Source organism: Amblyomma americanum, chromosome 3, assembly GCF_052857255.1.
Source record: "Amblyomma americanum isolate KBUSLIRL-KWMA chromosome 3, ASM5285725v1, whole genome shotgun sequence".
Lineage (NCBI taxonomy): Eukaryota > Metazoa > Arthropoda > Arachnida > Ixodida > Ixodidae > Amblyomma > Amblyomma americanum.
The window spans coordinates 74,285,686-74,297,590 of NC_135499.1; the positions used below are offsets into that span (position 1 = coordinate 74,285,686).

Consider the following 11,905-nt stretch of genomic DNA (forward strand, 5'->3'; position numbering starts at 1 on the left):
TTTGTTAACCAAGCGTGTCCTATAGACATCAGAACGTCAACGGGAACAAGGCATGCTTCCACGACAACCTCTAGTAACCGCTACCCTGTCTACTTCCGTACTAGCCCACTCTTCCCCACGGTGATTGTTTTCGGCATGGCTCTCCAACCGAAATGAGTGAGTGCCTATTTTCTAAGCTATCATTAGTTGTACTCGTCCCTCCAAAAACCAATTAGGCAGCTCAATATTGAGCACAGACTCCCCCATTTTCGCTTCTCTCCAACAATTGCTTGCTCCGGTCGTCATTCCCTTCCATCCTTCGGAATTTTTTGCACTCTTTCATGCAAACTACGTGCTACAGGCGTTATTGCACAAACAGGCTAGAATCATGCCCGCCTTCTATGAAGTTCCAGAAGTGAGAAAAAAAAAACAGCAGTCCCCACCGCGCACTGAGCATTGGCAAACGGAGGCTGCTCACCAAAACGAGTGAGTTGCTACCTTTCCATTTCAGGCGACATACTGTCGACACGGATGCGCCATCAGGTCCCCGGCGAACAATCTGCTTGCCAGACACCATGACTTTCCCGGGGCCCTCTCAAGGGATCACAACTGTACAGTATTATGGCATAACATGGCATGGCGTGGCATGTCGTTATATAGGTTCCATAGTTGATGGCTCCGAGAAATTTCCACCACCGACAGTCTTAATGTGCATCAAGGCGGCTGTGCTACTGCATAAACACCTCCCACCCTTCTCTCATCAAAATTTCTGATATACTTGCTTCCTGAGAATGCGTAAAGCACCCTTCAAAAAGGCTTTCCTGCCTACACCCCTCATGTGGGGAGGGGGGCTGTAACAGATATACAGGCCCCGGCTGCCGGAAGACCTACCACAGATCGGAAGCCGGACCTGTGGCAGTAGTTGCAATGATACTGCATCACATCCAACGATAAGCCCACCCGAGACGGTATTTACAAAGGCGTATCCACAGTCGTCTGTGCCTGCTATCAGGGCATCGAAATCTCCGAGTGCGAGGCGATGGCTTTTGCGCTGGACGTTTATCTTCAAAGTGTATGTGTGAGCACCAAGCTTTTAGAAGCCGTCGCCTCCTGGCCACAGCTTTCTCTTAACTGCGAAAGTGCTTTCGGACGGATCGCCGCAGCCGCAGCAAACGTTGAATCGCAAACCTCATTCGTTAGGCCCCGTTTGTTTCCCAGCGTTCCCAGTGCCGGCGTTTTGCCAGAATACTTCCAGGCATGAATAATGGGCTTGAGAGAAAACGTAGTACATATCTCGATCCCCACAAATCATCTGAATAATCATGAGCGCCTTAAGACTGCATTCACTGCAGGAGACACACCTCGCCCATTGGCCTCCAGTTAACCCTTTCCAAAGACTATGTTCTTGTTAATTTCATGACTAGTCCCAGCCTCACAATGCGTCCATGTCTCCAGTTTGCGCATGCATTTTTTCCTGAAGCTTGAACTAACAAGCTCAGCTACAGTTACTGAATAACTCAGCTGCCGTGAATATTTAGGAATGAATTCATACTTGTCGCTACAGCACTTGACTGTAGTACAATCGATTAGATGCACCCCCTACCGAGCAAGTTTCGCTGCATATGGGCCATTCAATGACACTCCAAACTTTATCACCCTGTGACAGCCGTCTAACACAAAAATTTCCGCATGCACACTTCGGACTCCATACGCATGAGAATTCCAAAACATTGAAGTGCCGGGTCATGTTGCGCTGCAAGATAACTGAGTTATGACAATGACTGCGAGCCATCAGTGGGTGTGTGTGTCTGCGTCCGTGCATGTGTGTGTGTGTGAAAATTGCCATTTTCCGATTATTTCCTTCCTTTTTCTTTCTATGCATACTTTGTACAAACTATGCACAACTTACATTAGGTTACTTATTAAGTGCGGAGTCATGCTACGTAGAAGAATAGGACATGAGTCACGACGCGGACGCCGGCTTTGGTGCTTATGGGGACATATGCTTTTGCAATAAAAAGAGCTCCAAATTGACAGAGCGTGCATAAGTCATGCAACAAGCATGAAACCTCTCAATATTTTCGTTATTGCTAGCCAAAATAATTTCTCCGCGACGAATGCGGCGTTTGAAACACGAGTGACTACACAGCATCCACAACGTCCCACGAAGCATTCTTAAAAAAAAGGGAACAGCACAAACACAAGACAAAGAGAGAAACATCTAACACAGGCGCCGTTTTTCTTTTTTTTTGCAAGCGCCGACAGCAATTTCTCCAAATAGGTGCCTATCATTTGCTGCCAGGTTCGTCGCTCAGAGACAATTACACGCAAAGAAGAAGCTTATTTGTGGGTTTTTGAAGTGAAGAAGGCATTCGAAGTCAGCCCTTTACAATTCTTTATATTTGATGCCAACTTTTCCAAGCCTCCTTTCTGGCATAGTGCATCAGCTTCTGCTTTTTCCTTATTTAGGGCTCTTCCTATGATCTGTTCAAAATTCACTCCTAGTGCCTGTTTAGCCTTTTGGGAGTACGTCTCATTGGCTGCGACGATGAATCCGCCTTCCTTGTTTTTCGTTCCTCTCTTTGTCTTGTGTTTGCGCTGTTCCCTTTTTCAGCAATCTTATACCAACTAGCCCGCAACAACACTCTCGTAAGCATTGCTTCAACAGAGCTTCGGCAACTATTTCTCTAGAAACCCAGGCCCACGTATCCTGGCCCAGGCCTACCAGATTCCTTTCAGTTCTTAGATTTTCATGTCATGCAATTCAACGCAGTTTTCAGTTCAGTCCTGCACTGGTGCGCACTTCAACGCACTCCCGTGAATGCATAAGAAAATCACTGGAAACACTTGAACTATAGGAGTTATTTCCAAATTAGAGGATAGAGGCACACCTATCTTCTAGTCAGTGGCTGACAATGAAAGCCTATCCGCATAGCACACATAAGCAATTGCAGTGCGGAGATAGCTGCTAGGAAATTCAAGTGATTGCTTTCTTACAATCGTAAATGCTGTCGCCATGGAGGTCCCTTCAGGCCCACAGCAACCACTTTCATGAAGCGGACTCGATGACTCATCCGTGCCCACTCCGGACGCAAGCACTGCATGGTTGTGACAAAGCCTATGGAGCAGGGTACTGGCTCCTGAAGAACCCTGACAACTGGGCAATACAACAGCTCACAAAGCATAAAACGCATGAGAGCAGTTTGATCGCTACGCGGACCGCACGCCTTAAGACCCATGCGCACTTAAATCTCTCTTCATCTAACGGGCACTTACGTGTTTGGCCTAACATGGACTCAGCACCAGGCTTGATGATGGGCGCAGTGCAAGGTGGGCACGCAACTCGCGCGTGGTGTGGCATGTGCCACCGGCAACTGGGGAGCAACCTTGCGTCCAAGGAGGCCACATGGGTGTGGCAGCTGAATATAAATAGGGAGTCCTAGCTGAGTGATTCTAACACAGCGTTGTTCAGAGTCGCATATTCTAGTGAATGGTATTTTTTTCGTTTCGCTTAAACAATTATTAATTAGCTGACTATTTCAAATATTGGCTTCAGATATAGATTCAATTCACGAGTTGTAGACAGTCTTGAAAACAATTTGTCTAAAATATTTAAACCAAGCTGCCATTTACGCAACTAAGTTTATTCACATTAAAAAAACTCTTTCAAAACAAGAAAACTACCATGGCACAATACAAATCCTGATGCATCTTTGTCACCCAGTGCACATTCTAAACACCGACGGGGGTAGCCCTCGACAGAAAAGCGTAATCTGCTCCTGCAGACGCGTCCTCACACGCTCAAATAGCACCAGTGTCACGTGATAGCTCTTTTCTTCATGGGTTGTTTTAAAGTTGGCTAGACAGATTGAGTAAACGGTACCCTAGTTGCCAATTATGTGTCCAGCTGTTCAAGCCGACCTAAAACTTCCGCATTGGCCCCTTATACCTGCCACCAACCTAGGTCATGCGATTCACAAATCCGCTCAGTTGGTTTATCTAGCCTAACACTTCGTCTTTTTCTCATACTTATATTTATATTTATACTTTTTATATATAATACATCATATATTATACCAGTGTATATATGACGTTAATTTCTCAATGAACATTCAGAACTCTGTTGCTAAATATCGCCGGGTAAGAAGTTCTGAAGAATATCGCATTCTACTCTTACATAAAAGATTTTTTTTCTCTGAGCGACCATTGCACGGCACACGGATTTCTCAAAGATGAAAGAGCTCACTCGCGAAGTCGTCAATTATGCTAGTCGGGTTCAACTTCACTGCCCGCTGGCTGTCTTCCTGACCGTTTTATTCAATGTAAAGGCTTCTAAAGTGACCCAGTTTTATAGTTTCGCACGGACAGGCTAGGAACCACACTACAGAGACAAAGCAGAGTCTTCACATTTTTTCTTAACAGCAGGCAGTATTGAAAACGAGAAAAACTTCTGTTATGCGTGGGCTATTCTTGCCTATCGCAAACGCCATCAATCACAAATTAGCTGCTCCAGAGATGCTCGACACATAAAATTCAAGGCAATCATTGCAGTTAACACTACACTGAATACACGATGCTTCATTTTTCTCGCTACCAGAGTGGGGAGTGAGGTAAACTACAGCAATGTGAAGTTGTCACGTAAGTGGCCCAACACTACTGTAACAATTGTAACAGAGACTGTAGCAACTTCTGCAAGTGTTAACCTTGCTATCATGCTGTAACGAAAATATTAAGCAAACTCCAGTAATGTGAAGATGTCACGCAAGTGGCCCCACACAGTCGAACCTCGGAATCTTGAAATCCTTATAAAACTTAGACCCGAGTTTATGCAACAGTGTCTTGTGGATTCTTACCGTCTGACACGGGAACCGGCAGTGATGCAGAAGCACTCACCTCGGTGGGCCTTTCTCCTCTGCCGCCATTGGGCTTATGTTCGGGACGGAAAACGTAGCTTGGAAGCGGGACGTGTGGGCGGTCTTTCCCTGCAGCCCAATGGACAATGACGTCAGCATGTGGTGCAAGATGCACCAATCGCACTACACACTGTCCTCGGATCAAGTCACACATCAGCACAGCAGTCAGAACAAATCCTGACGGTGAGGTTTGAATGGCAGCAAGTGCTTACCATTTAAAAACTGCGTGTTTACACATCAATATTTTTGACATAATAGGAGCAGACCCAAACTCATATTAAGCGGAGCAGTCTCAATACGTGGTTTAAGCTCCGCTCCCACATCATTGTCCCAAAGCAAAATTTTAACACTCGATGAAGAAGTGATTACTTTGGCGAGCATAACTAAAGTACGAGGCAAACATCAGGAATGTGCATGTATCACATAAGTGGCCAAGCACTGTAGAACCTCATTACCCTGAAATATCAAATCATGTGACATTCTGAACAGATTGCGCACCTCCGATGAGACAAATCGAGATATCAAATATCGATCATGTGAGCCTGATGCTTTGATAAATGCTCAAACATCAAAAACAAGTTTTGCTCCACACAGGCTAAAAGGGGGCAAATTTTACTGAGAGCCATTATTTACTATGGCTTGCCGCATAGCCAGAAGGTGCTGGGGCTTAGAAAAGGTGCCTTCCATTCACTAAAAGCTTCCCCTGAAGGACCACTGAGATTGGATTTCTCATGCTCGAAGAGCCACACATTTGCAATCACTGCATTATGCGCTATATGGCATCTTATGCAAAATCTACGCTTTTCAAGATTAAAAACAGCGCATCCGTTCCTTCTCACACAGTTTGATTCTCAATCTGGAGCATTATGTAAGGCACCAACCAAAAAAAACTGCCTTACTGCCCAGAGGGTGCAGTTTTTTTTTTTTCAAAGAAGGGACAAAAGCCGAAGCAGTCTGATTCCAGTCTTATGGAAACGTTGGAAGAGCGGAGCAATATGTAATGCAAATTTGCAAATTGACCCCTTCATTTTTTTTTCACAGCTACAGAAATGTTAAAATATTACCCTCTATCCTAGCATAACGTTCGTTAAATTTGATGAGACCAGCTGAAACACAGAAAAACTGAAGGAAATGTTCGAAATCTCACATTTTGCCTTAACACACAGGGCAAAATGAGAGCGGAGGCGCCACACTGAGACGCCATTCCAAAGTCAAACTGTTACGGCTCCTTAAAATGAATGCATGTGACGGTGGCTCCATGGACATCCATTTAGACCCCCTTAACAAGCCTATTCGAATGAGAGACTGAACCCAAAAAGAACTCACCGCCGCTTTGCTCTATGGCCCACTATAGTCATGGCATTTCTATAGCCAGTCAGCGGATTATGCAGTATTTTTTCTATTATTATCATCGCAACATCTCTTCCCTTATTTCAACAGTTCTTTGTGTTTCGCTCAGCCCGGTTAGTGAACATGCACCGTGGTACGACTCAAAATGCGTCAACAGGAGGTTTTTTATGTGATTTCAGGCCAAGCGAAGAGAGTTTGATCATTATAAGAATGCGCTGTACTAATAGTTCTTCATAACCATCAGACGACTGTGGCAACGAGGTTCAAATAAAATTTTATGCAGGTCTTTCCTTTGATCATCAACCCGCCTCACTATGCCCACTGCATGTCAAAGGCCTCTCCCACGTCTCTCCAATTAACCCACCCAATGCTTGCAAACTCCTTTATCTAATCCGCCCACCTAACCTTCTGCCGCCCTCTCGTATGCTTGCCTTGTCTTGGAGTTCAATGTGTTACCGTTCAGGACCAGTGGTTATCATGCCTTCGAATTGCATACCCTGTCTAATCCCATTTCTTTCTCTTGATTTCGACTAGAAAGTTATTAACCTGCTTAGCGGAATCATTCTTTTACTGCTTGTCCATCATGCGCATCGAATAGTTAAGCCTGCCATTAAGATGCAATGGGGCATATTTTTAAAAGCAAAGAACTAAATAGCAAAACAATACAAGCCCGCACATGAAATATCTGCAGCATACTGATTGTTTTAGTAAAAAAATTGCATTCATAAACCCCGAAAATATGCTTGTTCCCTCACCTAGTCCGGCCGCTTCATATGCACTCAATGTAAGTTATTTATTTCATGACCCCGGCGCTGTTCGCAACTCTTTAGAGTCTTCTACCTCTTCTCCGCTTGTACGTCGTCGTATCCTATCGAACACGAAAACGGATAGAACTTTACAGCTGGCAAAAATATCTCTCATGAGACCATGCAAACAGTCACAGGTTAACGTTCTGGCACAACTATAGGCCGCTGCTAAAATACTCATCGCAAGCCTCAAATTATTCTGCTAAACAAAAAAGCGCTGACTAATTGTAACAAACAAAAACAATTACGCCTAATCTACGAAGCAAGGTCACTTGGCCTTCAGAGTACTGCAAATGTGGTATGATAGAATTTTGCGTAATATTCTCCAAGTCCAGGATTCTTAGGCATCAATTTTGGGTGTGAGGCAAGTGTGGGATATTGCCCTGCTTTCTGGTATGCAAATTTTGTAAGCTAATGCTCCATTCTTCAGATGTGTAGCAAAGTCGTTCTTTTACTGCTTGTCCATCATGCGCATCGAGTAACGAGTGCCATTAAGGACCAATAGGGCGCATTTTTGACGGTAGCAAAGATTAACAAAAAAAGCAACCACTCAAACGAAAGATCTGCGAATATATTGATTATTATAGAATAAGCTAGGCACAATACACACAACCCTTCATCCTACCTCCCTCAACAACTGGCTCGCTGCCCAAGCCACACCCTGCATCGCTATTCTTCAGGTGTTCATCTAAAACGCCTGTAAGGTGTTGCGCGAGACCTAGTACATGTTATTGAGAAACCCCAGACAGGGGCTGAGAGTTCATTACAGTTTTGTTCTCTCTCTCAATAAGGGTAATAAGCAAGTCACCTTTAACCATAATTTCTTACTTGTCGGCAAGGGATGCCGTCGCAGGCTTGGAAGGCAAGTGGGCTGCCGCAGACTCGGTCACAAATCCGGGCTTACTCCAGGATGTGGGCACTGCAAGAAATGCGTACGCATTGGATGACCAGTGCACCAGCACTGAAAGAAGGCAGCACTGCACTAAAGACGTTATCATCGCCATTTTTTAAGCCTTTTCAACACAAGATGCCTGTTCTCAGAGGACATGAGAGCGCAAAAGATGTGCCTAAGTGTGATTAAGCGTGGTAGAGGACTCTGACCTGATCTGAATGCTTAGAAGTGCATGATGGCCAAGTGCTCAGCTTTTGCTCATGGTGAGAACTGCCCTCTTTACATTTCAGCATATAAATTTTTGAAAAAGTCGGTTCATTCCTGCCACACACCGACGACACATGCGGACAAGTAATTCTACGATCCAAATGATAACCAACTGTGAGCATGCTGGTGGCAGGCATGCAAGCGGCTTGCGATCGCAATGAAAATTTGTTTAGAAGACCCCTCATTCTATTTCATGATTAAACACGACAATAACTGGAAAGATTGCCTGTATAGCACGAACTACGAGGAAAACACCATAGCTAACCTATGATTCGATGGACAGAGATATTGTGTGCAATGAAGTTTCATTCCGAAAATTTTTTAGTATTTTTTCAAACTAATGTTCATACACAGACAATTAATGCAACAATGCCTGTCAAAGCGACAGCTTTGCACTGTAAAGTAACCGCCTGTACCGGAGCTCATTTAGCTTTTTAGTCGCATTCACAACATCAGTAACTACAAAGGGTTGCTGCATATCATTGGCAAGGCAGGGCCGTAACTTTAATTCACATGACATAGCGCGCCCAGCTTCAGGAGAGTCCACTAGCTCAGTGCCTTGGGCCTGCAAGGAAATACGTTAACCAATGTGATAAGGGGTTTGTTGTTATTAGTGAGGTTAAATCAAGAATTAAAGAAAAATAAGCGCTTCTTAGCTGCAGAAAATATGAAGGGATGCACTAACAAGAGCCACACACACACAACTTAGCTTAGTACTGCACTCTTTCGCCAAGAACAATTCAAAAAAGTCCGAGCAAATATTTTTTTAAACATCACTGCCCTAATCTGCCCAACAGCTATCATAAAGAATCTTAGATTTACCTTACCGTCTAACTGCATTGGCCTAACTGTGCAAGATGTGTACTTTGCACCGCCGCCGCGCCTCCTTACACCGGTCGCCCACTGTTCTGAAGTTGAAGCTGTAAGTGCCATGTATAGAGCTGAAACATTTAAAGCTGCAAAAGTGCCCTTAACTTTATTTCTTCAATAGATAGCAGTCTATGAAGCAAATAAAATGCACATACCACTCAGAGCCAACACGCACATTGACCCTTTTTGTCGGGTGTACCTCATGTAGCATAACATTCATTATTTTGGAAACGAGCCATTTTCTTTGCCAGCTAGCGAACGCAGAAAATAGCGCTGAAGCATGTAATCTGCCATTCCACTAATAAAAATTTGGCCATGGTGCAGTTTTTCACATATTTCTATTGGCGTGTGCATCTTCAAAAAACAATTTATGACGAACACTAGTGCATTAATCTCAGAAGTATTAGTATCTGAATATTGCAGCTTTTAATCTGCCTCATGTTCTAAAGAGATATTCTGTGATCCAGATAATAACCAGTGCCCATAAGGGTTAAGCCTAAATGACTGCAGAAACAGTGGCACCAGTAATTGTGAACATGCAGGCAGAGTAGCCGATTTAATGCTGGGAACATCAGGCATGAATTTAAAAGTGCAATAATGTTCTCTGGCTTTCCTGAACAAAACTGCCTGTACGTACACAACGTGCTTCCTGAAGAGCCACCAGTGGCCAGTTTTAATAACAACGAATTTCCAGCTCAACTGGGACCAGTCACCAAATGGTTTAAGGAACAAGTTTCCAGTTGCACTGGGACCTATAGCCAACTGGTTTAAGAAACAAGTTTCCATTTCTACAGGGACCAATTGTAACTGACCAGTTGAAGTGGAAAATTGTTCCTTAAACCACTTTGACTCGAACTAAATGATCCCAGATGAATATTTTCTCCAGGAATAGCATTTTGAAGTCGTTCCCCTCTAACATTGTTGTAGTCAATTCTGTGCACATTCCAAAGCACTCCGGCTCTATGAATGTTATTTGTTAATATTTCGGTGTTGAGCCCAACGAAGATAATCGCCTACCTTGTGCGAAATTTCGAAGATACCGACACGGATTTCTAGAACCCAGCTAAAAACCTAAATTCGATCGCCGCGGCTGGGATCGAACGTGCGTCTTTAAGGTCAGCGGTCGAGCGCCATACCCACTGAGCCTGTCTGCTGTATGCGGCCTGTCTGAGTATACACTGACCGTGCTTTTACGTACCGGACAGGGACGGCCGCCAGTAGGAGATGGGAGCCTTGCCTGCAAGGAGGAGGAGGAGGAGGAGGAAAGGCAGGGAGTTTAACCGGAACAATAACCGGTTTGCTGCCCTGCACGGGGGGAAAGGGGTGAGAGGATAAAAAAAATGAATGAGAAAAGAGAGTGGTAGGAAATTCAAGTCACTTTGTGAAGTCATTGTCATAGTCAAACGAAGATAAGTATAATACCTCGCTTTAAGCCCGCTTCCACACTGAGGAGAAAAATTTTGTTTTTATTAGGCGACGATAAGGACAATAAACGGAAGCCTCCAGCAATGCCGAAGGCTTATGGGAGCAAAGCGGAGGGGCTCCGCTAAGACTTCCATAAGAGAACGCCATACTATCCTGGTTCAGAAGGTGCTTCGGAATGCCCTTACCAAAATGGTTCATCCCCCATTTGCGTATATGCGGAAACGGTCTGATTATGTATCGACCCTGTTTATCTCTAGTGCTAAGTATGCTACCAGTATAATATAAGGGTTTATGCTCCAAAGCAGCACGTGTTGTGAAGGAGGCCTATTGGGTGGCTCCGATTATTTCTCCCACTTGGGCATCTTGTAATGAACTGATATTTCGAGGTGCGTGCGTATTGAATTCTCCCTCCATTGAAACGCGACCACCGTGCCACAGTGCTCGTGCACTGAACATTTCATGGTATTAAAAGGCCTAGGCATCTTCCTGATCATACAATGGGCTCATTAATGGTCGCCCCTACTTGACAAGCAACGCTCGAGGGTGTCATACGCCTCTTAAAAACCATGCGAAGGATTTGAGCTTTATAGCAACTGTCCAGATGGTCTAAGGAAATTGTTTTCTCATCTGCCCAACAGACATCTTTCAAACATCTGTCAAACTAGGAAGCCACCAGGACTGTGGAATGATGCTGCGCAGCGATAGCGAACAAACTTTACACTGGTGTGTCCCGACATTTTAGACTAGGAATGGGAGATGCTGGCGCCCTTTCTGTGTTGACGTAAGGCTAAGGTGGAGGAGTCCACGTGTTCGAGATACAAATATGGCACCACAACAGGCCAGCTGCAACCTTGGATACTCACACCAGATCTGATAACACAAAGAAGTGAACGATTTAATGACTGAGAAAGCGGGAACAGAGCTCTGGCACTCTGGAAATGGCGCAGTATCGTCTCGCATATCGGCGGTCACCCAAACCGCGCCGCAGCATGCAGGTATGTTTGTTGTGTTATTTGTATTATTAATGAAAAAAATTGTTAATTTGATTTCCAAAAGACAAGTGTGTATCAAGTAGTATGAAAAACATGCCGTCGGTGCGATTTGAACCTACGGCCTCCAGATTTCCCGTCCGATGCTCTACCAACGAAGCTATGGCGGTATTTCGAAAGTATTTATGCTGCCTGCAACCTAATCTTGAGAGCATTCAGCTTTTGATTCCTTAGATAGCACAAGGAGGTCCATGCAGCGCTTGCGCCTTCATGGTACTACAAGATTTGCAGCACGTACAACATAGCCGTTGCGGACGAGGGCAACACTGGGAAACTCAAGTTACGTTAAGCGCACCATTTGTAGTAGTTCACTTGCTGCTAGACAGTGGCTCTGGGGCACTATCCTACAGCCGG

At 44.6% G+C, this 11,905-nt stretch overlaps 1 long non-coding RNA gene across 1 annotated transcript; it reads right to left on the reverse strand.

Moving 5' to 3' along the window:
- Positions 1–3,041: 3,041 nt before the first annotated feature.
- LOC144123069 (uncharacterized) lies at positions 3,042–7,962 on the reverse strand. Its single transcript, XR_013312996.1, has 3 exons — positions 7,877–7,962; positions 4,873–4,961; positions 3,042–3,077 (listed from the first exon to the last, which is right to left on the reverse strand). It is a non-coding gene; the product is annotated as an uncharacterized LOC144123069 (long non-coding RNA).
- Between the last annotated feature and the right edge of the window lie 3,943 nt (positions 7,963–11,905).